This window comes from Hippopotamus amphibius, chromosome 12 (genome assembly GCF_030028045.1).
Source record: "Hippopotamus amphibius kiboko isolate mHipAmp2 chromosome 12, mHipAmp2.hap2, whole genome shotgun sequence".
In the NCBI taxonomy this organism is placed as follows: domain Eukaryota; kingdom Metazoa; phylum Chordata; class Mammalia; order Artiodactyla; family Hippopotamidae; genus Hippopotamus; species Hippopotamus amphibius.
This window is the reverse complement of record NC_080197.1, coordinates 42,032,022-42,056,857: the sequence shown is the minus strand read 5'-3', so window position 1 is coordinate 42,056,857 and position 24,836 is coordinate 42,032,022. Positions and strand designations below refer to the sequence as shown.

General features: G+C 44.9%; 1 protein-coding gene across 4 annotated transcripts in view; it reads left to right on the top strand.

Moving 5' to 3' along the window:
* The window catches only part of ISM1 (isthmin 1), an 80,039-nt gene that overhangs the window by 8,614 nt on the left and 46,589 nt on the right, over window positions 1–24,836 (top strand). The window contains exon 1 of one of the 4 annotated variants that reach the window (XM_057702044.1): window positions 12,008–12,064. The exons of the other annotated variants lie outside the window; for them this stretch is intronic. The gene's annotated coding sequence lies outside the window, so the exon portion shown is untranslated. Of the gene's footprint in view, window positions 1–12,007; window positions 12,065–24,836 lie in introns of those variants that run through there. 4 annotated transcript variants of the gene reach the window in all.

The following is a 24,836-nucleotide window of genomic DNA, read 5'->3' as shown; positions in this document are numbered from 1 at the left end:
TCTTCATTGTGGTGCGCAGGCTCCTCATTGTAGTAGCTTCTCTTGTTGTGGAGCACGGGCCCTAGGTGCGTGGGCTTCAGTAGTTGCAGCACATGGGCTCAGTAGTTGTGGCTCACAGGCTCTAGAGCACAGGCTCAATAGTTGTGGCGCACGGGCTTAGTTGCTCCATGGCATGTGGAATCTCCCCAGGGCAGGGCTCAAACCCGTGTCCCCTGCATTGGCAGGTGGATTCTTTACCACTGTGCCACCTAGGAAGTCCCCTGGTGGTTATATTTTTATCAAGGTGAAATTCCTTATATATCTTTTTATTGACTTTTGTCTTGACCACTTTCTTTGATAGTAATTTTGCATCTCCTGCTTAATTTTTTCTCTTGCCATTCGTTGGTTGTCTTTCTCCAAACTTTATTTTCAATCTTTCTCTGCCTTTTTTGTTTAAATATCTCTGTTATTAATAACCAATAGCCAAATTTTCTTTTGCCATGTAATAGATCAATGAATGTAACCCATCTATATTTATTGTGGTTGCTAATAGATTTGAAGATATGTTTTCAGCTTTATTTGGTGTTTTCAAATTTCCAATTTTCTTCATTTTGCCTCCCACCTTCCAATTTATTATCTTATGAACTTTGGCAAGAGAGTTAGTCTGTGTCTAAATTTTCATTATAGCTATCTTATGAATAATTTCTTAACCATAGTGTTATTCTCCCAATAATTATTTAGACTATAAGATTTATTTTTTTCTATTTGCTGCTGCTGCTTCTGGAATCTCAAATTTTCATCTTTTATTTTGCTGGAATACATTCTCAAAAAGTTCTCTCAGAAAGATTTTATCAAAGGATAAACTCTTGGGAGTTCCCTGACAGTCTGGTGGTTAGGACTTCAGGCTTTCTCTGCTGTGGTCCCAGGTTCAGGGAAGTAAGATTCCACAAGCTGTGCAGAGCAGCGAAGAAAAAAAACCGATAAACTCTGTGAGATTCTAAATTTTTAAGCGCATCTTTATTTGCTTCTCACATTTGACTGTTGGCTATGTTCTATCTTGTTTCCCCTCAGAATTTTGAAGATGTAATGCAAATTATTTTATACTGTCTCATGTTTCAGTGAAAAATCTGATGCTGTTTCTTTGTAGGTGATTTTTTTTTTTAAGTGGAAGCTTTTAGGATTTTTCTCTTTATAATGTTCAGAAATTTCATCAGCTTCTGTTTAAAATTAGGGCTTTAGCTGTCAGTCCTCTTCAGCATTTGGTGGACCCTTTTAATCTGAATCCTCAAGTTTGTCTTCAGCTTGAGAAAATTTTTCTTTAGTAATTTCTTTGTTTATTTCCAATTTCCCTGTATTCCCCTTCTGGAACTCCTAGCAGAGTTTGGAACTAATATTGGGATTTCAAGATCCATCAATCTTCCATGTCTCTTTTTTTTTCTCTTATTTTTTTGTCTCTTTGCATTCTTCTGATGTGTTCTATGTCTTAGGTTAATCTTCCAGCTTTTACAACCCTATTGCTAGCTCTTTAACTCTTTATCAGTTTCCTGTCCTTACCCTTTTCACCCAGCTTCTATAGCTTCTTCTCTTTTCTTCCCTTCTTTTCTCTTCCTTCACCCTTCCCCCTCCTCTCCTCCTTCTCTTTTTTCTCTTTCTTTACATTTTTAAAAGCTTTTTTAATGATGAATAATTTACATACAATAAAATGAATGCATCTGAAAGATTCAGTTCAATTTTTGACAATTATATATACCTATGTAGACATCATCAAAATTAGAATATAGAACATCTCCATCATCCCAAAAAGTCTTCTAGTGCACCTTTGTAGGCAATTTACTCCTTTTCACAGGCAACCAGTATCTGACTTCTATCACCACGGATTAATTTGCCTCTTCTAAATCTTCATGCGGATGAAATCATACTGTGTGCATTTGTGTGTGGGTGGGGAGGGGGCTTCTTTTGCTTAACATATTTTTGCATTCATTTCTGTTGCTGTGTGCCTGATAGGTTTCTCTTCTTTATTGTTGAGTGGTATTCCATTGTATGACTAGACCAAATTTATTTATCCATTTCCCCATTGATAGATATTTGGCTTGTTTCCAGTGGTTTGGATATTATAAATAAGATCGTGTTAACTTTCTTGTACAGCCTTTCTGTGGACATAGGTTTTCATTTCTTATGAGTAAATTCCTGCTACTGAAACTGACACAGCCTCTGTTCTTTATATTATTATGGGAATTCCTCTAAAGAAATTCATTTTTTTTGTGATCTTTCTCAGCTCTGTAATGTTTTACTTTCGATTCATTACCATTTGTTTCATATCTACCATAAATCATTCCTCTTCTGTAGATGTTCCCTTCTCAGCTTTCCACTTCTGTTGGGGATTTATTTTTATATTTCATCTCTTTTTTCAGTAGAATTTGGAGAAGGAAAAGAAGTAAATGCTTAGCCTGCCACCTTGAACTGAAACACTATAATTTTCTTTCTTACTTTTATTTTCCATATGCAAACCAGAAGAAAGTTCTATTATTTTTGCAGCCTCTTTCTTTTCCAGCCATTCATTCTTTTCCAGCCATGTTCTAAAAAGCATTGATTTTTGAGGCTTGGGGACACCCTTAGAAGTCATGAGAACTATCCATTGAGTAAAGAAGAATCTATTGTGGTTTTAAAGCCTCCAGTGGAAAGAATCTCGCTTGTACTTGTATAAGTACTTTTTAACAACCTTCAACGACAGAACTTTTTTTCTCTGATGTGTCCCTTAAATCTTTTATGACACATCATAATTTCATGTTGCTTTTTTTTTCTTCCCAGTATTCATTCACTTTTCAAGAAACATCTCATGCAGGACCTGAAGATTATTATTTAATAGTTTCTCTGTCTTCTCCAGATTTGATTATCTCAGTTTTTTTAACCCATCTTCACTGATCTTATTTTACAGTGTTTTTATGGTTTCTGTGGTCCTCTTATTTCTCTCTCATCTGAGAACATCTTTCTTCTGCAATCCTTGGCTCAAGATTCTATGATTTATAAAGAAAAGGATGGTCATGAAGCCCCTTTCTTCAGTGACAGCTAAGGGTACACATCCCCCAAAAGACAGAAGATTATTTAAGGGGTGGGAAGGGGGTTGTCAGTTTAATTCCTGGGATTGTATGCAGTGAGGTTAAAGAAACAGCAAGGGAGTATGTTACTGAAAAAAAAAAAAATCTCATTTTGCATTGTATTTAAACCTTCTCTGTACTCCTTTTCCATAAGAACTTCTTAAGAAGTTCTGAACATGAAAGACATAAAGCTTAATTTCTTTCTTTCCATGCCATATCAGTGTAGAGGTTGGATGGAGTGCAGTGGTAGTAAAGTCAACATGCTAGTGGCCAGTGTTCCCTGTGGGAGTAACCACTCACTGCCCACTGTGGTCACTAACTTCATAAAGTACCCTTATGATCTTTTCCCTTCTCTGTCTTCTTTCTCCTTCTCCTTTGTCCCAGGGTTTGCTTCTGGGAGAACCCAAACTAAACAAAGCACTACTCAAACATTTGCCATGGAAACATGGCCTTTTCTCTAGGTAGTGATGAAGCAGGAAAGGTGCAGGGTGGAGTTTCCATGAGGCACCTGCTGCTTCTTGTTGTTAACAGAGCTGAAATCTTTTAGCCTCAGAAAGGGATGCACTGCAGCAGCAGCAGAATCAGGCTATGCCATCCCCTCCCAGAGCAGCTGGGAAGAGAGGAATTCCAACATTGTAGCAATGGGAAAGCTCAGGCTTAGGCAAAACCTATGAACTGCTGGTGTTTAGAGAGATAACTGTTGTTTTTCTCCTGAGAGCCTCATGCCCTGCTTGTTTGCTGTTTTAGGTGGGAGGATGAGCGACAATGGGAAGTCCTCAGTGGTGTGTGGGACTGTCTTCTAACGCCTAAAAAAGGCAGAGGACAGGGAGCTTTGATAAATGTAGCTTTGCATCAACTCCCCAGGCACAGACCAGCATGTGTCACTGGAAAGTTGTTTCTGTAAACTGAGTAGAAGTAAAAACAGTAGGTTAACTACCCCTTCTTCCTGTTGACCTGACCCATGCATGTTTTAGTAAACCAAGTCATCTCACATAGAGCACTGTCTGTGCCTGATATACCTCCATCAGAGAGCAACACCCTTGGGCTCCCTGGAAGGAACAGTGTTTCAGGGCTAATGGAATAGAATTCCAGCTTCAAGTTTGAGGCTCTGGGCTGTCAGACTCACAGTCTGGGGCACCCCGATCCCCAGATGTGCAACAGAAGTGACCTGGAGAAAGGAAGGTCAACTGTGAATTCAAGAGGCTACTTCCTACTGGACTCCTCATCTCTATTTTTAAAAATAACAAGGTGTGGCTAGAATCTATATGAAGGATGCAGGGAGCCTAGAAATGATGTCATAGGCCACACAGGTGTTACCTTACTCCCACCAGCATCCAGAGAGAGTATTCATGCCAAAGCCAATGCAACAAATAAAACACATGCCTTGGCTCCCAGCCACCTCTTAGAGATAGCGATGGGGAGACTATGCTGGGGAAAGTGGCAGTTGCGTTATTATTTTTTTTAATACAGCTTTATTGAGGCATATTTGACATACAATGAACTGTGCATATTTAAAGTGAACAGTCTGAAGCGTTGTAAAACCACCACCACCATGAAGATGATGAATGACTCTACCATCTCCAAAAGCTTCCTTGTGCTGCTTGGGGGGTCCTCCCTCATTCCCCAGAAGTCTCCACCACTCATCTGCCTTCTGTCACTATAACTCAGTTTTTGCATTTTCGAGAGTTTTATATAATTGGGCTCACACAGAATGTACAGTACAGTGAGCTCTTTTGCTCACCATAATGACTTTGGGGTTCATCCATGTTGTTTGGTGCATAAAAGTTGGATCCTTTTATTGCCAACTACTATTCCATTGTATGCATATACAATATGCTTTTCTGTTCACCCACTGAAGCACAGTTAGGTTGTTTCCACCTTGGGCCTATTGAAATAAAGATGCTACAGATGTTTGGGTATCAGTCATTGCATGAACATATGCTTTCATTTCTCTTGTGTGAATACTTAGGAGCAGACTCGCTGGGTGTACGTTCAGCTTTTATTAAAAATTGTGGCAATCTTTCAAAGGCACTCACGTAGCATGTTTAGGGTCTACAACAACCCAGGACACTGTTAGAAAACTTCAGAGTATTTGGAAGTTGAGTCTCAGGATGATATCTTCCTACAGCTGACACATAGGTGTATAATCTGTAGCATATGAAAAACTGAAGGAAGGGGAGAAGATTCTGTTACCTTGGAAAGAATTCTCCTATCTTTTCATGATTCTCCAAGTACAAAAGTCTCATGGGGCTCAATTCTCCAGGTGATCGTGGTGATGGTGGTGCTGGTGGTAGTGGAAAGAAACATGGTTGCTGGACAAGAACCAGTTGGAAAAGTCTCCCAGCAGGAGACTCAGCTTCCTCCATTAGCTGCTGTCTGCTACTGCCTTCGTCTTCTTGTCCCCATGCCCTGCCTGACTGGAAATTAAGAAAACCAGAAATACATTTTATATCTCTCCTGCCTGGAGACTCAATTACACTGTGACTTGGAAATCTGGTTTGGTTATGAGCCCAAAATGAATTGGAAGCCAGGTTTACTACTGGGAACCTTCAAATTCCAGGAAGGGCAAAAATTAAAGAGGAGAAATCGCATTAGGTGTTTCTAATCCTTAGCCCAGGAGAGAGGCTGCGGAAATGTTAACACGAGATGACCCCCGACCACGCTGGACACGAGGAGAGTGATGGTTATTAGAAAGCCACAGAGGAATTCTCACTGGAGGGCAAGGACTGTCCTTCCCTTGCACATAAGGTGGCCCATGTACTGCCCCAAGTTCACCAGGTGCAATTATGACCCCCAGGTACAGTGAGAAGCTCAGGGTGACTTCTCCACGTTTGCACCCACGGTGTGGTCCATGGAGTAGCAGTGGCAGCATCTCCTGACAGCATGTTAGAAAATAAGAATCTCAGGCCCCACCCAGAATGACTGAATCAGGATCTGTATTTTAATCAGGGCCCCAGGTAAATCATATACACAGATCAAGAAGCACTGGTTGAGATGCATGCTTTTCTTGCAAGCTGCAAGTCCCAGAAAGCACTCAATACAGAGCAGGTATTATTTAGCTATTGCCCAATTACACCTTATGACAAACTACCCCAAAACCTAGTGGCCTTTAACAACAAGCATGTGTTCTCACGTTAGTGGGTCTATGGGTGGCTGGGGCTCAGTAGATCTAGATGGGCTGGCCTCCAGGCTAAAGTTTGGGTCTGGGTTTCTTCCATGCATCTCCCAGACTTCTGTACCAGCAGGCTACCTGCCCCGAATTTCTCTCATGGTGATGAAGAATCACAGAAAGGCAGAACTTCACTGGTGGCTCAGTGGTTAAGAATCCGCCTGCCAATGCAGGTGACACGGGGTTCGAGCCCTGGTCCGGGAAAGTCCCACATTCCGAGGAGCAACTAAGCCCATGAGCCACAACTGCTGAGCCTCAGTGCCACAACTACTGAAGCCCATGTGGCTAGAGTCCATGCTCTGCAACAAGAGAAGCCACAGCAATAAGAAGCCTGCACAGCGAAAAGAAGAGTAGACCCTACTCTAGAGAAAGCCCACGCACAGCAGCGAAGACCCAACACAGACATAAATAAATAAATAATAAATCTTAAAAAAAAAAAAAAAAAGAATCACAGAAAGACAGAGGCAAGTGCAATGGACAAACACACTCCAGCCTTTGCTTGAGTCATACCTGTTAGCATCCCATCAGCCAAAACTAGTCACAAGGCTCAATGGAACAGCCAGAGGGCTTTGGATTTGTTTCAATTCCACGTCTGCTTCTCACGTGTGGCAAAAGTCTCACACGTTTCTGTGCTTCTGTGTCCTGTTCAGTAAAATGGGATCATGAAAGTTATATCCCTGGGAGGTTATAATGGTATAAGGACCATCCTTGGTGCATAGGAATGGTTTAACTCATGCATGCTGGTGTTACAGAGCGGTGTGACCTAGGACAAGTCACTTCAACCCCCTGCATTTTATATCCTTATCTAAAAATAGGCATCCTAAAAAAATAAAAAGAGACATCCTAATGGAATAATTCTGCCAATTTTTGAACTTCATCTTCAAACCTGGTGATAATGATGGTGATGGTGATAGAAAAGCTAACCTTGAGCATTTATTCTGTGCCAGGCACTGCTGTAAGGACTTTGTATGTATTTGCACCTTTAATTCTCATAATAGCCCAATGAGGATTCTCTCCATTTTGCAGCTGAAGAAACTGAGGCAGAGCAACATCGGGAAATTAAGGTTTAATGTCTGATTGTTCTGAGCACCTCCTATGGAGGGAAACACGTCACAGAAGGGATGCAGTCCAGGCTGGATCCGTGTGCTGATACACATTGTGCCTCGTGCCAATCAACGATGCTTCTAAAAAGGTTATTCCTTGCTTCTTCTCTCATGTGGAAGAAGGAAAGGAAAGAGCAGGGGCAGCTCGGGAGAAGAGACTGGCCCCCTTCCCACCCTGCCCACCATGCAGCCACGTCCAAGTCCACATCACGGGAAGCGGATGCCGGGCAGATGTGCAGACATCTCCAGTGGGACCCGACCATCACCCAGGGCTGTTTCGTGGATCTGCTCAGCCTGACTCTGGGCTGGAGTCGAGCCGAGGGGAAGGGTGGGGCACAAAGGACCCTGCCTCTGAGAAATCAGACCCAGAAAGGCCATGGGTTGCTCTGTCAGCACTGGATTCCAACAAAGGTTGTTTCTGAGTCAAGAGACACATGTCCTTCTCTTTCCATCTTCATTCTGAATGGTTTCGCTTGTGCAGTTTCACTGCTTAAACATCATGTGCCCATGGTGGGGATGGCACTGTGCCCGCAAAGATGTTATTCATCACCCACTGAGCTTTAACAATCAAAGCCTGCAACCACTTTCCCTGACCAGGGGGCACGCTTCCCTACCTTCCTTTCCCAGACAGAACAAGAGAAACAGGACCTGCCTGGGGACAGGAGCTCCGCAAGCTCTCTGAGCTGCATATTCTGCTTTCTAATTATGGTTGCTGGCCAGAAGAATCTCTTCCTTGTGCCTAATCAGATTTCCCCATTCCTCGGTGTGTCACAAAGTCCATTTCCTCAAGGTCTTCTGAGGAACAAGTAGTCAGGGTGTTTAAATGTTTCCCATAGTTGTGGAGTAGTCTCTTTCCTTTTTCAGTTACGGCGTTACATTGCTAATATCTAATCAGCTTGTGGGCCACTCTGGTTCTGGATCTTTCTCTGTCATCCTTCCCAAGTCTCTGACTACCCTGTACCCCTAGTGAATTTTGTCCTTTGTTTTGCTTTGGTTCTGACAGAACTGCCTTATACTTTGGGTATATTCTATAGCGCCCTCTCTCTCCTCCCGCCCCAAATGTTGAGTTGGGACCAGTCTCATTTCAGTGACCTTAATAGCTTATTAATTTTGTGATTGTCACAGATGTGAGCACTGACTGGCTAGATGGCTTAAATATTAAAAAAAAAAAACTTCAAAAAATATATGACCACTGGAAATGTGAAATCACTATATTATCCCACCCAGGATGGCAAATGGAAAACAAAAGCAAAAACGGAAGTTACGAGGTGTGTTGGCAAGAACATGGAGCCCCCACAGGGAATATAAACTGATATAAACACTTTAGAAAATTGTTTTTCCAGAGTAACTACTAAGACAGAATATATACGTGCCCTCCGACCCAGCAATCCCATCCTGGGTGTATACCCAATAGAAATGTATTCACCTACGGACTTAAAAAACCTGGAAAAGAATGCTCATAGCAGTGCTAGTTAAAATAGCCCCAATGGGAAGCATCCAAAATGCCAGCCAACTGTAGAACAGATAGTAAGGCAGTAAGTGCACACCCTGGGGATGATCAGACAACAACTACACACAACACGTACAACTTGACAAATGTAGTGTCGAGTGGAAGGAGGCAGTCACAGAAGAGTACATGCAGGATAATTCTGTTTACGTGAAATAACCCGGAAAAGCTGATCTATGCTGTTGGAAGAGAGGACACCGGCTGCCCTTGTGAAGGACGTAACTAGAAGGGAGTACAAGGGGGCCATCTGGGTGCTGGTAATAGATCTGAGTGTTGGTTACATAGGTGTGTTCGGTTTGTGAAATCTCTTTGAGCTGTATGGTTGTACACATGCATTTTTCTGTGTGTATATCATACTTCAATTAAAAATACAGTAAAGAATGCAGCAGGCAGGGTAGATAGTAGAGAAGAGGTGGCCGTTTTTCACTCGGAAAGGCAACCGGCAGCCTGGAGCCCATTCCCTCTGCTCCGTGATGTGCACTACTCTGCAGACTGGTCTCCAAATTTTAATGAGTGTGGACTAGCTTCAGTGTTCGGGGGGACCCTCCTCTGCCTCTGTGGCCCAGTGCTGTTGTTATGACATCAAAGACCAACTGCTGGCTGAGATACAGTCCATATGAGAAGAGTGACCAGCACATTTACTGCTTGACCTCATTCCCTTTAAATGGAACTGGCCCCATGGTCCTCTTTCAAAGCTCAATTGTGGACATATATCTTCTTTATAGGACACCGTGTACAATAAAGCGAGGCAATAACTTAAAACTTTTTTAAAAGAATACCTTTGAGAGTGCTGCAAGATGGGCATTCCATCACTGTGGTTACATGTGCCCAAACACTCCCGAAAGTCTAACCATTGGTCTGAGAGCCTTCTATTCAATATGATGACTTTTTTGACTAATTGATTATATTTTTATGCTTCAGCCCTTTCCCTAGGCTCTGCAAGGTCTTGGGAAAGTCATTCATGAGAGGGGATGTGCTTCAAACCAGAGGGCCACCTCACCCAAGTCGGGCAAAGTGGCAAAGTTCGTATCCCATTACTCATTAACTTGTTTGGAGTTATACTTCATGGAGTAAACATTTTTTGAAGGACTGAGGCCAAACTAAGCTCCTGGATCAGTTCTATGCCGTCCCCCAATATCCACATGGACAGCATTTCTTTGCATAACCCTGGTGTGGGAATCTCAGGGAGTGGTTAGCATTTACAGATTCTAGAACTGGGCGAGGGAGGAATGGAGTTGTTCGTATGATTCCCAGAAAATGAAGCACCTTATTCCCTTTCTAAGAGGGAAAATAGTTCCAAAGCACACAAGTGAAATGACTTGTAACATAGAGGATGTCTTTGGCTTGACGTGGAGTCTTTCTCCAGGTGGTGGAGATTGAGGCACCTGCAGTCAACATTACCAGCCCAAACGGAACCATCCAGAACGATCCTTCCAATATGCGATCACATATTACAGTGGCGAATCCATCCTCAGGGGATACAGCATTTTAAAGAGCGGCCAAGTCATCCTGGCTCAGAGCTTCCCCTTCTGTTTAATCCATTACTCTTGAAAAGCTCAGCGCGCCACACTTTGCTGGAAAACGGCTAACTTCTGGGCAGAACCTTTGCTTTCTGCTCCCCTGGCTGGAACGTTCAGGAAGACACTCCAGCCATCTGAATGGTTACCACCTTCCTGCTGAGATTTTGTTGGAGGCCAAACACTCAATTCCAAAGACACCTGGGAAAGGAGATCAGTCTCACCTATAAATGAGAATAAGCATCCACTGGAAGACACTGGAAATATTTGGAGAGGCCGTGGAATCCCAAGAAATTGGTTGTGACATTGAACTTCAGGTGGGAGGGATGAGAGCCTGGCTCCCTGGAAGGCACCCGTGCAGGTGGCTTTTCTGTTCAGGTTTTCCCACTGGCCTCACTGCCCTGAAGCGCTGTCCAATGCAGTCCCCGGGGCCCCACAGGGCTTCTGTCACCGCGTATTCTCTGCCTGGTGCTGGGCTCTGGAATAACCCCCAAATGAACGTCAGTGTCCTTGGCCTTAAATTTGCTCAGAAATGGGGAAAGAGGGGCATAAGAGAAAGGAAGTGGGCCTGACCAGACCCAGCGAACTCAATTACAGAATGATCTGGCCCCGAGTCAGGGGAGACGTGTGTGCCATGGGGCCAGGACAAGCACAATTCCCATCTTCCTGATGTGGATGAAGGATGGGGATGTGAACACAAGGGAAAACAAAGAGACAGAACCGCAGCTTCAAAGAGCTACCCTCTAATTAAGGAGGCGCATCTTTTCTCTGGGCCCCTGAATGGTTGCTCCAAGATTGCTCAAACCATTAACTCAATTTACTTTACTCAAAGGGCTCCCGAGTGTGTCCATTGTTCCTTTGGGTTGGGGGTTCTTCATGCCACTTAGGATGGGGTGTAAAGGAAGCACTGTGGAAACTGCCAGTGCGGTGGAGGCTGCCTGGATGCTGGGAGCTGCCTGTGCACTACACAGACACCCTTTAAAAGAAAAACTCGGCACCTGCAAAACCCCAAGCGTTCAGCCTGGAGTGACCTTGGGAGGCCACCTCTGGGCTCCCCCTTGAGATCCAAGGAAAGCTGGATGCTGGCAGGGAATTGCTATGGCCATGCCCCTGGAAGGTTCTGTCTTGGTCCTACAATATGAGTAGGATGGCTTTTGTGTCAACAGGACACGTGGGCACATGACAGGTGCTCGTGTATACAAGGGTCACTGCACATGGCTGCACACATGCTCAGTGTCTTGTTCCTTGGGCTGAATGGGCTCCTCTAAGCTCAGTGCCATCCCCACAGCCACGGCGAGGGACTCTGCTTAGAAGGCAGGTTGTGGACCCTCACCAAATCCTAGAATTTCATTGTTGGCATGAAACCTGGACAACGGAGTCCCAATGTCTCTTTTTAGACATGAGGAATCAAAACCCCAGAGAAATGAAAGGACTTGCCCAAGACCATACTACTCATTCCAGTGTGACAGACCCCCAAGCCAGTCCTCTTTCACGAAGCCTCACAACCCCATTTATGAACATCTTTAAGAGTTTTCGTGGCCTTTCTTTGCCAAAGAGAATTGGAACAAATATGCATTTCAAATACCCAGACTCTGCGATGTTACAGCTGCTGTTTGATTGTGAAGGGAGTTATAATGACATTGAATGAACATGAATTGTGTCTCTTATTTCAGAGACAACCAGGTAGCTGTCAGGTAAATGAAATAATGTACATATAAGTATAGGACAGGACCCAACCGTATAGTAAGCATTCCACAATTCCATTCCTTCATTCAGGGCTCACATATTGAGTGCCTACTGTATGCAGATGTTGCATCAGATGCTGGAGATTAATAGAGAGCTTATGTTCCAAATGGGGAGATTGAAAATAATGAATTCACAAATAAGGTGATTATTATAGATTGTGAAAGGTGCTTATCAGGACATAAACAGGGAGCAAAGATAGAGAAGGCCTGGGGGTGCCAACTAAGAGAGGGTGGCCAAGGAAGGACTTGGCGGAGGAGTGACACCTAAGTCCCAAGGTGGGGAGTAAGGGAGAGCCAGCTCTGCAAAGAACGAGAGGAGAGCAGGTCGAGCAGGTGGAACCACAAGTACTGAAGCCTTAAGGTGGGAAGGACTTCGGCTTGACTAAGGGACAGAAAAGAGACTCAAGAAGAGTATGTAAGGGAGAAAGTGGTTAATGAACTTGTAGAAGAGGGTGGGGCCTTGTAGGCCATGATGAAGACCCTGGCTGTCCTTTTGAGGTAAGCAAGAAAGGAACCGTGAAAGAGATGTCGAGTGATGGCTCTGTCTGCTTTGTGGAGAATGGGAGGGAAGGATGCAGACATTTCAGGAGGTTTCATAAGAAAATAATCCAGGCGAGAGGGGGAGGGATGTGGACCAGGGTGCAGAAGAGTGGATGGCTCACGAATACAAGACACAGTTCTGACGCAGAGCCCACAAGATGTGCCGATGGATGGGACTTCAGAGTCGCAGATGACTTCGGGTTTTGTGGGTGGGGGTGGCGTACGTGTCAGTGGATCTGTATCGGACATGTGGCATTTGAGATGTCTGTGGATGTCTAAGTGAAGGTGATGAGCAGGGAAGTGGTCCAACAGACCAGGAACTGCGACTGGGACGTCATGACCAAAGTAGTAGGAGGAAGGCCAAGGATTATGTCACAGAAACCGAGGGAGGAGAGTGCCTTAAGGAAAGAGCCCACCTGAAGAATGCTGCTGTCAGAGCAAAGGAGATGAGGACAGAGAAGTGTCCATTCAACCAGGCAGCACGGGCATGGCTGATGGCCTTGATGAGAGCGGTTTCAGAGGCATTATGGGAGCAGACGTCAGCCTCTCCTGGATAAAGGAGCACATGGGAAGTGAGGAAGTAGAAATAGAATCTAAAAGAAAGTCTTAGTGAGGTTTTGCTATGAAGGGGAAACATGTGGGCATGGGATTGAAGGTGGGGTTTTGGGTTCATTTGTTTTAACATCAGAGATGTTGATGCTGATGCTGATGAAACTGAACCATTAGACAGGGAGAAATGAATGATGCCAGATAGAGAGGGGAGGACTGGGGAGCAGATTCCCCAAGAGGGCAAGACGGAAGTGTGGAAATTGGCCTTTGATAGACTCAGGGATGACCATTCCACGTAACAGCTGAGACGAGGGAGAAGGTGAGCTGAGCTGATGGACGTGCAGATCTAGTGGTGGGAAGGTGAGCGTTACCATCCGATGCATGACTCCTGTTCCTCCCATGAAGATGGGAGGACGATGGGGAAGAGTAGGAAATTTGGAGAGAGAAGGTACTAAGCGGTCATCTTGGATACTGGAGAAGACAAGGTTCTGAGGAAAGGGCAGTGGGCTTTGGAACAGTCCTGAGTGCTCATTTGAGGTCTGAGATCATGAATGCAACATGGACCGAGGTTTTCAAGTTGGGCTATTTTATTTTTCCCATCACCCATCTGCTTGGCTACTAGCCTAGAGAAGTTGAATCATTGGGTTCAACCAGAACTGAAGTTTTGCTGGTGAATAGATCAGAGGGAGAGAAGGGGGCAAAGAGAGTTGAGGGGAGTTGCAAAGGCATGGTTACAGTAAAAGAACATGTGTTGTATAAGCACAGGTAAGAGAAAGCTGAAGGATGGTGAGAAAATGGTAGGGGAATGAGGAGCTCGTTGAGTTTGAAGATTAGGGAAATGAGCTGATAGAGGCCTTCATGTCTTCTTAACAGTCTCAGCTCAGAAGAGACACACATCACTTCCGCCCACATCAATCATACTTGAGGCAAGATGGCTAGGAATTGCATTGGGGGTGGGGGGGGGGGGTATTGCTTCCACCCTGGAGCAGGAGAACCTATTTTTGGTGGACAGCTGGCCCTCTCTGCCTTATTGCTCAGGGCAGCTTGTGCTTTCAGGACTCTGTGTGTGCACTTCTTGGTACCACATCTGGGCCTAGGCTCTCATCTGTTTGTCTTCTTCCTGCCTCACCTCTAGGTTTTCTCATCACATAACCAATAACTGACCATACCTGCCATGCGGCCCGTCACTTCTCAGACTACAAGGCCTGAGTCGAGAAAATACCTAGTCCCTCCCCAGTGCCAAAACCCAGGGAAAAAACTAAGCATGCCCAGAATTTGAAGCCACATTCATCACCTTTAAGCATCTATTTTCACTGTGGATATTTATCTGGATGCTATTCAGCAAAACACAGTTCGGGTAGGACTTGTTATAATGCATTTGGTAGGGAATACAGGACTTAGAAATTCACAATATTTCTGCAGTTAGGGTAGCAGGTGCAGTTTCCATGAATTAGTCAGGTGTTTGAAGGAAAGTTGGACTTATTTCCTCAACTATCCAGATAATATGTTTGCTTTAATGGAATGGACAGAAGCCTCAGAGCTCACGGTGTTTGCAGAATATAAGATATAAAATTAAATAAAATATAAAATTTTAAAATATATATAAAATAATATTATTTATTACCACAGCTGCAATGGAGGCGGTACTGATCCACCTACAGGTCAGGAAAAAGAGAGACCCCATTAGCCAGTTTAAAAAGGTAATGCTTATGAACAAGAGTAAACGGAGCACTTTTCTCTTTCCCTTCACTCACAGACAGGCAAGGTAAACTCAGGCAGAGAGAAAATTTGCCTCATTCTTGGACTAAATGTAAAGATCTGCTCACATTTTCAAAGGTTGAAAACTCTACAAGAACAGGAGACGATTCAGGACAGCTCGCCTCTGACTGGTTTGCAGGCGACAGTCCTTTAGCACTGAGATGACCACACATCTCACCGAGGTGTCAAGCTCAAGTACGGAGGCTCTGTTTTCCACTACCATGGAAGATCCGTATGCAAAACCAGCCTTAGCTGATAAAAAGAGTGTGGTTATTTATTTGGACGTTACGTAGCTTTAAGTTCTACAAATTATGTGGCAATACAGTTCTGCAGTTTCTTTTTCTCACAGTAAGAGGATGGGTGAAAAGAATTTAACTACAACTAATCATGTTTCATATGAAAACATAATAAAAAGGTTTAGCATGGAGATTTATCTCACAGTTCACAGGCATGATATTAACTTTTCTAAATATATCCATAATTCAAATATAAATGAAGAGATAATGGGATTTCTTAAAAATCCCTTGGCCAAGTTTTTTAACTATCAGAGTATTTTGGTGCCACTGATACGTTTCTGAGATGACTCATTTTGTATTGAGAGGATGTGTCCCCCTTTCCCAGGCCCCCCAAAACAAAGACCAGCGCAAAATCGAAAGACAGTAGGATGTGTACAAAGGAAAGGTGTGCTTCACCTACGTGTCAGCTTCAGAAGCATCTGCCTTGCCTGGTGTGTATGGCATTAATTTCCTGCCACTTTTCTATTGGAATGCCCCCCTGAGTCTCTTGAAATTGAAAATCAAGTCATGTTTCTTTAATCAGCCCTAGGAAATAGTGAAAGAAAGGGGTGGTGGAGAGATTTCTTTTTATGAAAAATTTCTAAAATCAACAAAGCCTAGAAGAAAGAGTATGTGCAACTTTGGCCCACAAGTCTGGGATTTTAATCTCAGAGAGCATCTGTTTGTCATCATCCCCAGGTCAGTTAAGCATCTTCCTCCCTGTGTAGTTGTCTCTCGTTCCATTATGTAGCGGCTTAAAAAACAGACATTTATCATCTCAGAACTTCTGTGGGTCGGGAATCTGGGCACAGCTTAGCTGGGCACCCCCGCTCCAGGGTCTCTCCCAGGTTGATCGAGTGTATCAGACGGGGCTGCAGTCACGCCCAGGTGCGGCTGGTGGAAGACAGGGCTTCTGAGCTCACTCGCTGGGTCACTGGCAGGACTTCGTTTTCTCGGAGGCTGTTCGCCAGAGGGTGCCCTCAGCTCCTTGCCATGTGGGCCTCTCCATGGGGCAGCCCAACCATGGCAGCTGGCTTCATCAGAGCCAGAGAGTGCTAGCAAGATGAAATCCATGGATTCTGCTGTCTAATCTCAGTGACCTCCAACCACTTTTTTTTTTTTTTTTTGGCTGTGTTGGGTCTTCGTTGCTGCGTGCAGGCTTTCTCTCGTTGTGGCGAGCAGGGACTACTCTTCGTTGTGGTGCACGGGCTTCTCAGTGCAGTGGCTTCTCTTGTTGCAGAGCATGGGCTTTAGGCACATGGGCTTCAGTAGTTGTGGCATGCTGGCTCAGTAGTTGTGGCTCACAGGCTCTAGAGCACAGGCTCAGTAGTTGTGGTGCACAGGCTTAGTTGCTCTGTGGCACTTGGGATCTTCCTGCACCAGGGATTGAACCCGTGTCCCCTACATTGGCAGGCGGATTCTTAACCACTGCGCCACCAGGGAAGTCCCCCTCCAATCACTTTTGCCTTATTCTGTTTGTTAGAACCAAGTCACTTGCTCCATCCCACACTCTAAGGCAGTGAACTGCACAAAGGTGTGCATTCCAGATGGGATCACACCCCCCACACACAGACGTCAGGCCCTGCCCATTTCTCTTGTCCCAACGGTGACAATTCCCCTGCGCTCTCTGGTTGTGGTGACCTGGGTCTCTGCTCTCCCAGATCTCCTTTCCAAGTCCAGTTTCTCTCTCCTCATGCTCATCAAAATATAATAAATACTCAGTTTCATCTTCTTAAAAGTTGTTGCCCTCCCTACTTAAGTAGTCCAGTGGTTCCCCACCCTCCCCCAATTTCTTGCCTCAAAACAGGTATTGAGGAGCTGCATATCTGGAATTAATCAACTTGCCCTTTGCTTTATAGGCAGTATTTGCAACCAAATTAGACTCTTACTAGTCCTTGTGCCCTCCCCGTGTTCTTTTGCCTCTCTGCTTAGGCTAAAACTGCCTCCTCCCTCTTTCCAGCTCCAAAAATTCTGGACAAGCCAGAAAAACTTTCCTGTGAACTGTCGAGGTAGAAATAGGCTCATTTCTGAACCCTTAGAGCGTTGCACATCCATTAGGTGAGGATTACATTCTTCCTTAGGTACAGTTTATCTATCTATCATCTATCTATCTATCTATCTATCTATCTATCATCTATCTATCTATCTATTTATCTATCTAACCTATATCTATACAATGCAATCATATATAGATATACATGTACATATACATATATACATATGTGTGTATATACATATATATAAAATATACAAAACATCCGTGCTCCTCACTCTGCCTGCCAAAACAGAGTAAGGGAACAGGATGGTAACTACTTCTCTTTCATATCCCCACAGCACGTAGCCCGTGGCCTATAGCACCCATTTGATAAAATCTTATATGTCACTTAGTACTGTGCTTTCCAAAATGCCCTCTCCACATTTGGGGAGTGGATATTGTTATCTTCATTTTATAGATGAGGAAACGGAGACCCAGAAGTTTTACCTACTTGCTGATAGCAGACAGCGGCAGAGCCCCGATTAAATTCCTGAGCTACAAGGTGTCACCCTATAAGCAGGAAGTGACTAGTTTGGGCTTCTCTGTTCATATTTGCTTTTTTATTCTAAATGTAAAATCACCTAACTTGACCTGATTTTTAGTGGAACAATGCCGTCTCTCACTATCCTCTGCACTGTGATGAATATCCTACTCTTTGATTTTTTTAACCACTCCAGGGCAAAGGATGGGGTAGAACAGAGATTTTTTAAAAAAATAAATAAATAAAAGTCCACTGGGGGCAAGAGGAGGGCTTGGATATGCAATTCTTGTTCTTCTGTGAGTTAACCATTTCAACTTACTCCAAAAAGCAACGTCAGGAAACATCATGTTTTGAAATGTCACTTTGTATGTCTCTTGTTGTCCCCTGATTCACTTCTGACCATGAGATGAAGTAAGGTATCATGCAGCTTGTAGCCTGCATAGGTCAGGAAGGTTTTAGTGACCCGGGATCACTTTGCCAGATGCTTTGGCAGGAACCACAGGCATCTCTGTCAGAACAGTGTGTGTGTGTGTTTGTTGATGTGTGTGTGTCTGTTGGTATGTGTGTGTCTATTGGTGTGTGTGCGTGTGCGTGTGTGTGCATGTATGTGCACAGGAGAAAGAGTAATTTAAAAAGGGGACTGAGGCACAAGGGATAATTATTTCTTAAACCCCACTGTGGGCAATATTCTAAATTCAAAATGACTTTCAGCCAAATCATCTTTGCACCTGGGAACTGTGAAAAGGATTGAAAACTTCTAAAGGAGATGAAACTTGACCACGACAGGAAGTGACTTACAGCCCCAGAGGCTCAGAGGTATTGACATAAGGTAGGGAAGTAGGAAAGAATTATGGTTTTCAAAAAGAAGTCTGCTCTCGGCTTCTCTTTTATCGCACTATGATGCGTGTGTCCTAGAATAAAACCCTCTAACCACAGTGCAAAATTGACATTCATGCTGCAGGCGTGGTTGGAATCCCTTGCTTTTGTGCGTCTGACACCGAGGAAAGTCGGGATTTCCTCTACGACTTTTTCATCCTGTGTCAGTACTGCGGTTTCCAAACACTGCGTGAATCTGATTTTCCAAGTTGCAGGTGGGTGATGTGCTGCTTATGGCAGTGGCCGAAAGTGCTGAAGGAAGTATCTAGAGCCGCTGGGTGACTTGGAGACTGAGGCTGCGGCTGCCCAGTTCATATTACTGTAGAATCTTTTTTGCCCATGAATTGTCAGAAACCTTTATTCTCTAGCACTTCTTCACTCCGTTCTCCTTGGAGAACATTTCTTATTGCTCCGCTTGAATTAGGGGCATGATGTCCAGTAGCAGGTGATCATCCGAAAAGCTGGGCGTGAACTGCATGGCTGGTGTGTGAACTGACTCAGAGCAGCCGTGACCAGCTGGCAAGTTAGATGTAATTTTGACAAGTGGGTGGGTCATTCATCTTGGCAGTGAGACATCTACAGGCCATAGGAAGCTGTTTTTTATGTTACCTTTTGCGTGACATACTGCTTCAGTATGATCCTCCTTCAGTCTATCTCAGGAGAATCTCAGGTTTAGTGAAAGCGCTCTCCATCATTTCCCAGCAGGTGACTTCATAATACATGAGACCATTGAACTTCACCCCTTGAGCCAGGTCCTGTAACACTAATAATTTCTACAACTGTTCTTCTCATGCTGCCCAGTGAACTGCACTGATTTTATTTCCCCTTTTAGCCCACTTCTTTCCCCCTTCTCCTGATCCCAATGTTAGAGGAACAACTTCTGATATCCTAAAGGGAAGTCACGTGATGACTTTTGATGCCATCCCTTTGATCTCACAAGATGTTTTCCTGTTCTGCATTACCAGCTGTTTGGAAGGAAAAGGAAAAAAAAAAAAAACTGTGGAATAAATATATTTTCATCTACAAAGTGTAGCACTGGCTTTGAATTTAACGTGAAGATGCAAATGGAAGGCAGGTTAAAGGTAAGGAAGAGAGTTGATAAACACGAAAATGATAGCAAACCTTGTTATTTCTTAATCTGCTTGTATAGGAGAAAAAGCTATTTATATTTGAGTGAGATTGGCTTAACACCATGGGCCAAAGTCTGGCCCCAAGTATGTGTGGTCAGCCCATGACCCCTGGAAAGAATCTGGCTGTGCCTTTATCCAAATATTAGTCATTGCTGGGTAGATTTCTTAGGATGATTTTTTTGAAAAGATCAATAAAATAAGGACACAAAGACCCGCACGAAAAGCCAAGTCTCACAGGGAATAGGGTTGCTAAGGCTCTTCCACTCTCCCCACCACTGAGAGGGATGGGAACAGGCCTGAGTGGGGGCCAGCGGTGAACCGGCCTATTTCACAGATGGACCAGGACTTGGGAGTGGGTGCAGCCAGTCCAGGCCCAGCGCCTCCTGCTTCCGCATTTCTGGTTCTGTCCCCTAGACTGTTGCCACCAGACCAGACGTGAAGCAAGAGCAGGCCAGCTTGAACCTCTCTGTGCCCCGAGTGAATGGGCACGGAGGGACCACACGGAGTCCATTCTTCTCCAGCAAAGCAGTGATGTGTTCCAGGCAAAAACCCAATCTGGGATGTTTTTGCCCAAAGGAAACATTTACAACCAAATTATACACCTCGGAAAATAAATGAGCTTTCATTTTGGAAGGAAATTCTGCCAGGCTTTTTATTATTTGCACCACAATCATAAAGTTGGTTTTAATCTCTATAGTGGAATGCTGCTGAGTTGGCCAACTGGCAGGCTCTGGTGGTTTGAGTGGGGACCACTTCATCCCTAAGAAGGTGCAATTAGAAGCAGGGGGATGTCCTTCTCCTGAAACATTTTTCTCAAGATTCACCATTTTGTTTTGTTTTGTTTTGTTTTGTTTTCTGGCATGTTCATTGAAACTTCAAAGCAGACTCCTCTTTTCTTTCTCTTTTCCTTTATTCTCATTTTTGAAAATTCCTGGGGCCCTCCAGAAAAAAAAAAAAGACTTAATGTAATGTTTCCTTTCTAAATTGATGAAAATCCAGGAGTAGGTCCAAGAAAGTCTATAATGGATTTCCATTGATCGCTTGAAGGGGAATTGGATATCAAAGCTCCGAGAGAACAGAAGGCAAGGGCTTAAGAAGCAGGTTCTCTCTTTCAACCTTAACAAAAAAGTCGGGTGATTTAAACCTGCTGAGAGTCTGCTCCCAGGATTCATACCATGAAATGACCTTGTCGATACAGCAGCCAGGGGGCTTAGGGCTTCTGGGATGGCCTGGGTTTCAAATATTTTATACCATTATCAGATCAGGTATAGGGTAATGTGTCCTGATTTCGTTTTTGGATTAAGGAAGTTTCTCTCCCAGCATGTGAGGAAGTGGCTAGTCCTTTTAGTCAGTAAACTCCCTGGGAAGGGCTCAGAGAGGATTGAGCTTACGGAGAATTTTGCCCTTGCACGGACGATGCAGGCACGTGGAGTTTCACAGGGCTGAGCAGGAGCTGCTAAGGTAAAGGGCCAGGCTTCCACGCTCACTGATCAGGCCAATTGTGGCAACATAGTTAAAACGCCTATGTGGTTCCCAAACTTTGCTGCACATTGGAATCCCCTAGAGGTCTTTCAAAAGTACTAGTACCCAGATCCTACCCAGACACCCTGATTTAAACAGCATGGGGTATGACCTGGACATCAGGAGGTGAGCAAAGTTTGAGAAACCTCGCTGGAGATTATAAACCCCATGAGGGCGAGGACTGTCCCTGTCTTGCCTCCATTGTATCCCCAGCACTTGGAACGGAGCAATTGGCTCTCAGTAATTATGTGTTGCGTGAGTAAATGAATAAGCGTTCTGAAGCTCATCTGCCCACACACCATCAAAATGAATCCCAGCTAATTAGATGATTTCAGCACATAAATATTTGCGGTGGTTGAGGGTGAAGTGTGGCTCAAGCTCAAGGTCTTCCTTGCCCCCATCTATTTCACCCTCTGCTTCTCTCTACTTGTAGCATCCCAAGAATGATTATATAACCTCTTCATGGACCACTTTTAATTTTTGCGATCTCATAACTTAGGACCATTGATGGCTTTGTGTTTTTCATAGGTCAGGAATTTATACCTGAGCTACCCTGCTCCTTGAGTTTCCCTGTCCCGCCCTGTAATCCTTTAATTATCCAGAGACAGATCCACGCAGGTCTTTGCCAGCCACGCCATGGGGGCATCTTTCACCCAGCAGTTGGCGCTCAGCACTTGTTCTTTTGTTCTGACGCTCAGGGTTTCCACGTCCCCCTCCCGCAGACACCAAATGCTGGCAGTGGATAAGTCGGCTTTTATGGTAACAATGTTTATGGAGACTGTCAGTTCTTAACCTTAAAACTGAACCATGCTGTTTGTATTTTTTCAAGTGATGGAGAGTGTGAAGGACTAATGAGAACGGAGCGTGAAGAGATCAAACACGCACCAGGGAATCTTTGTTCAGGACCTGGAACGGGTGAAATTCTGCTTGGGGCAGGGACGAGGATTCCAGGGCCTGGGATCTTCTATTCCTCGGGCTTCAGGCCTGAGATCATGGTCTGGCAGAGAGAGGGTGAGGTGTGAGGGAGGGAAGGGAACTGGGACCCGGCACAAGATGCTTCATTTCTCTTTGGAAAAGCTAGAAACTATTTCCTTTGGTCAGAGAGGGAGAAGGTCCACTTGTAACAAACTGTCTCCTGACCTTCTGGAGCCTGATTTCAAAATCAGGATTTTGAAAGAAGTCATTCATAAGTTCATGAAACGGGCCATGTTGGAGAACTTTCTGCCGACCGTGTGCCTTTTCTGTAGGCCCTGGGGAGGGTGCTTGGAGCTTTTAGTGACTGAATACCCAGGGCTCTGGTTAAAAATGGGTCTGGCTCTATCTAAAAACCAGTCCTATGTGCAGACATGGGGAGTAAATGGAAGAGCATCGGAGCTAAAGCAGACACGCGGTGTTGTCACAGAACGAGGGATACGTTTACTAGTGGAGAGCGAAGCTCTGGTTGCTACCCGAGCCTTTCCAGTCGGGGCCAGTGTGGCTTGTTTGAAGAGACCGTTTTGGGGGTGGATTCCTGGCAGCAGTGGGTGCTGCCTACAGAGCCTTCAGACCGCCAGGGTGAAGGCTTCCATCAGGCTTCTGTTTTCGGGAAGATCTCCCTGAAGAATGAGGAGCAGGTGTGCAAGTTGGTGGATGAACAGTCTCCCTTCGAGAAGGAGCCTTTGGCTCAGACAGTGACTGCTGTGGATGTGTCAGAAACAGATAGATTTTACTTCTTCAACTTCGCACATGAGTCGTTGCTTAAATCTCCTGGGAAACTGCAAGGTAGGGGTTGGACGGTCTCTGACTGATCCTTGCCAATGGGTTTGCAGCAGCGGGGCCTGGGGGCACGACGAAGCTCTCAGGTGAAAGAGGAGTCACGTCTGCAAACCGTGGGAACAGTCACCTGGCATCGGGGCACCTGGAGAAGCTCTTTGTCCTACTCTACGTCCCACCATCTTTCTTCCCTGTGTCTCATAAACCGCTGGGTAATTTCTCTCTCTTAGGCCTGCCCGAGAGCCCCCTTCCAGGCCTCCTTTAATCCTCTGGCAGCCCCCCAAGCTAGAAAAGTTTATCCAGTCACCAATCAGGATGCACGCCTGTCCTTCCCTACGGACCCGTGCGGCTGGTCCAGAGATGGACACACGGAGAGGGAGAAATCAGCCAGAAACCCTCTGCTGCACCCGTGGGGCACTTGCTACACAAGCTTGATGAGGCAGGAAGGCACGGAGGTTGGGAAGGTGGCAAGCCAGTTGAGTCATGCTGTTCACCCTCCATCTTCTGGGCTTGGTCTCTTCACCCCACGTGTTGGCGTCTAACGTCACTTGACTCAGGGACGCAGGAGGCCGAGGGGCTCTGCCCTTCCCCTCATCATGTGGGGGATCTCTGACTGCTCAGAGGGTCTCCCCAGGCCTGGCTGGATGCTTGGGGCTCATCTGGTGTTTCCCTGATTACATTTCCCCTAAGAAAAGTACACCAACCCTTGGAGAGCCCTTCTTTTTCTGGAAATCTTTCCCTTTGCTAAAGTGGCCCTCAGAGGAAAGCTCCTAACTGCGGCTCAGCCACCCATTCCCAATCTTCCCCTGGTTTGAGGCTCTCAGGTGTTGGCCTGCATCAGAATCACTGGGAGAGGGTATTTCCCTGGTGGTGCAGTGGTTAAGAATCCGCCTGCCAAGGCAAGGGACATGGGTGCCAGCCCTGGTCCGGGAAGATCCCACATGCCACAGAGCAACTAAGCCCATGCACCACAACAACTGAGCCTGCACTCTAGAGCCTGCAAGCCACAACTACAAGCCCGAGTGCTGCAACTACTGAAGCCCGCACGCCTAGAGCCTGTGCTCTGCAACAAGAGAAGCCACCGCAATGAGAAGCCCACACAGCACAATAAAGAGTATTCCCTTCTCACCACAACTGGAGAAAGCCTGTGCACAGCAACCAAGACCCAACACAGCCAATAAATTAAAAAATGAATAAATTTATTTAAAAAAAAAAGAATCGCTGGGAGAGCTTGTTGAAACACAGGTTACTGGGCCCCACCCCAGAGACCCTGATTCTGCAGGGTGATGGTGGTGCCTGAGAATCAGCATTTTTAGCAAGTTGCCAGATGCTGCTGGTCTGAGGACCACACTTTGAGATCCAACCGCTAGTTTAAAGTGATAGCTCTGCAATATTACCAGCTTTTCCCTGAGCTTGGTAAGGAGAGAATAGACTACTTAGGATATCTTAAAACTAAATTAAAAATTAAAACAGAAGCTAAAATTAAAGCACACATATCCATATGTGTATATATAAATATGTGTGCATATTTATTCACATGTATACTTGCACATATGTTTCACAAATATATATTTATATACACTTATGTACACATAGGCGTATGCATTTATAAATAAATATGTATATAGATATACATCGATATAAAGTCTTTGAATTATTTGACATTGAAGAGAAGCAAGTAGATTCAGAAAATGTTCGGGTCAGAACTGAATTCCAAAGAGCAATGGGCCCCTGTGCTTTGTCTCCTTCAGAGTCTCCTTTCGGCCTCTGCTTCCCAATCCCACTGTCCACTGAGGCTCCACCA